General features: G+C 30.5%; 1 long non-coding RNA gene across 4 annotated transcripts in view; it reads right to left on the bottom strand.

Moving 5' to 3' along the window:
* The window catches only part of LOC107623280, a 4,956-nt gene continuing 2,169 nt past the window's right edge, over nt 596-3,382 (bottom strand). For 2 of the 4 annotated variants that reach the window (XR_002354940.1, XR_001616394.2), the window contains 3 exons: nt 2,341-2,507; nt 1,898-1,982; nt 596-1,067 (listed from right to left, as the gene is read on the bottom strand). This is a non-coding gene — a long non-coding RNA (uncharacterized LOC107623280). Of the gene's footprint in view, nt 1,068-1,897; nt 1,983-2,340; nt 2,508-2,617; nt 2,802-3,382 lie in introns of all 4 variants that reach the window. The other 2 variants (XR_002354939.1, XR_001616393.2) reach the window with 2 other exon arrangements.

Raw genomic sequence — 3,382 nt, 5'->3', positions numbered from 1 at the left:
TATGTGTATTTTACTATTTTATATTGTATCGTGTCTTGTGTGTATGTATGTATCGTGACAAAAATGTTTAGAAAAACCTGTCTATTGGCTTTCGGATTGCCCTGTATTTTAAAACCACCAGAATAAAATTGATAACATCACATAAAACAAGGTAGGGCCAGACTGAATAGTAATGTGAAGAAAGAAAAGTTCTGACAAATCAGCAGTAACCCCATCAAAGACAGCCAAACAAGTAGCATGTCGTGATTTGGGTTATTCATTCTCAAATTTCTCCCCTGAAAGCATCACTTCATTGTCCTTGGTTCGTTTATCCTGATCCATTCAAAAGGCTCGGTACTGTTAACTTGAATTCAGAATTACACTTCAACCCCCTTTCTATTTTTTTTTTTATTTTTCACAGATATTTTTCAATTTGACAGTCTAAAAAAGGCTAATTCTTTACCTTCGAGTTTTATTTAAAAACTTACCGATAACCAATTAATCGTTACGTACACGGAAAAATTCAACTTTCGGATACTTTCTTAAACAGACAAATAAATTATTCACTCAACTAACCCAATTGCACTTCAACCTTTCATTTTGCAATCCAAAGGTAGAAAATATTGGACCATTACTCATGGTCCGGCACAAACTAACCATATTCTTCTATGTATAAATGAAATTCCTCAACAGAATGTGACTACGAATCTAATCTAACAAAAAATTAATAACAGGCATTTGAAATTAAGAGATCTACCATGTGTACATGTTACTAAAAACTTAAAAAGGATAACAGAAACAGGATTTGTCACTAAATATGACACTTCCCTAAAATGTAAGACAGCAGTAGCTTATAAAGTATTAACCGTCTCAATCTCGTCAATGACGGCATTGACAATTAGAGAACTCACACGATATTGAGTAATGAGCTGCCTCTTCAAATTGAGAATTTGCAACGATCATACTGACTGATATAAAAGAACACAGCCTTAGTGGCGTTCTTATTGTGATAACTTTGTTTCGTATACTCTACTAAGTAGTAAGTACATTCTGATGAACCTCTTCCTGGCTGCTGCTAACAAATGAATCTAAACAAAGAAATACACAATGTGAGATCATATATAACAATTTTTATGGCTAATTGTAATTTTGTATCTATGAATATTTTCATCCCGTTCTAATTTCCAAATCAAACATACTCTATATAATATCTATGAATATTTCCAGTATAAAAATGTGATGTGCACAACAAAAATCAGTCACTATTTATATAAATACATGTGTTATTTAATTTATTTTTAATTTATATTCTATATTTTAACATATATTTTATACAAATAACTGACTGATTTTTTATATATGTATAATATAGTTGTTTCGGGATATATGAAAGGGGAAATTGTGTGTAATAATTGCATGTAAATCACATTTTCCCCATCATACTCACCAAAAATGGTCTTCTTTTAAGTCAAGAAAGCTAGGTACAAAGCAATTGCATTCATCCTAGTATACTAAGCTCCAAATTGTTTGTTGACAAGGTTCACCAACTTCAACGCTCTAGAAAACTTTTGGTTAGACTATATAAAGTTGATCAAGGGCTAGGCCTAATTAAGTATACGTTTAGTCCTCAATATTTAATTTGGTGTCTTAATGAAAAGTGGTCTATATATGATGTTTTTACTAGTATATTCAATATGATTATATTCTACCGAGAAATAAATAGTATTATCCTTTTTCTGGGTTGGTTTAGTGGTTTACATAGATAGTAGCTATTAATTTGCACAATTTGATACCCTGACAAGGTTAGAGGAGAGAACACAAAATTGAGAAAGCTTTTATATACATATATAATAGCACTATTTATCACATATGACATTACACAAAAGCAAACATAATGACAATTTAAATTTTAATATACTCACTAGGAGCTTCAAAGAAGATTCAGTTGAAACCATTGCCCGTCCAGAAAAATTTCCCCGGAATCTCGTACCTATCAATTGGAGCTTAAAACAGAAGCCAAAATATATAAACAGATATTAGCATGAAAAAAGAATGAACTCTCACAAACCATACACACAATCAAATGATTCAACAAAGATGTTGATAAGACAGATGAAATAAATTCAAAACATGAACATAGTAATAACTAATAAGTTTGGATTCATATTAACACCACATGAGCTATTCACCACACAACAAAGAACACCCCCCACCACCAAAAAAAAGACACTGTTGAGTTGATGCCTTAAAAAGCTTTAAACTTAGAAAGAAGTTGTTATTATTATTATAAAAATTTTAATTCAACACAGAATTCCTGAAATAATAATGAAAACTTTCAAGCCAATCCGCCAGGTAACTTACCCCTTTTCCAACACGGCAACCCGTTCCACCATCTACGATATTAGCTTTCAAACCGTCATCTTGCTGGTGGGAGTGTATATATTGTCTCCATCAAAGGTCGGTTCAAAAGGAGAAAAATTAAGTGGATGCAATTTTGGAGGGACCTGTTGGCTGATCAACAGCTATCACTGAATACATAAATAAATATTTAATTAATTTTAGTTGGATTCACAGTCCTTCAAATAGTAATGTTATATGATTATCTTTGTAAAGTTCTAATAGAATGAAGAGCAATTACTAGATTGAATAGTATCCATTGCTAGAAATATAAATTTAATCTCCATTCATGCTTCAGAATAATGATTTCAGAAGGTGCATTTCTCCAACAAAGCCCTATTTAATCTCTTTACTGTCTTTTTGCTGGTGGGAGTGCATATATTGTCTCCACCGAAAGATGATAATAATATATGTGAAAAGAATCCCTGAAAAAATATGGATAAATCTCCATAAAAATAATTTTTGAAGAAGACTTTGAACAACATAAATAAGGTAAATAAAGTAAATTTATATATACGTATCATCACTAAAAGTTTTAAAGTTTTCTTTCTTATACTTTCACTTTAGTAATCTTATCAACAAAAAAAAAAACATTTAATTTTCACAAAACTAAAAACGAACGAAAAGATGGTAACGAAAACACATCACTAATTTGCTGAGCCAAAATCCTTCTATAAGGATAAAGTTTCCTAGGAACATAAAATCACAAAGTTAAACTAATTGAATTCATGGTTAAACAATCAGCTCTCTAGGAAGAAATGCTGCCGGAAGAAATAAGCATATAGATTATTTATTGGATGAAAGAACTAGTTGGTATACTGTAGTTTCATTTTGATTTAAAGAATAGGAAGCATTTCAAGAATTTCAAAAATATTTGTGTTGCAATAGTTTTAGTCAGTGATATAATCATAAAATATAAAAAACATTTTGAGTGTACTACAGAATTAAGTGTTCTAATAATTTTAGCCTTTGATCCTAATTATAAAATTAATCTTGGTAATCTTGG

The sequence above is a fragment of the Arachis ipaensis genome, chromosome B10, assembly GCF_000816755.2.
Source record: "Arachis ipaensis cultivar K30076 chromosome B10, Araip1.1, whole genome shotgun sequence".
NCBI classification, from domain to species: domain Eukaryota; kingdom Viridiplantae; phylum Streptophyta; class Magnoliopsida; order Fabales; family Fabaceae; genus Arachis; species Arachis ipaensis.
Note: the sequence above shows the minus strand (reverse complement) of the source record. Positions and strands in the feature narration are given on the sequence as shown.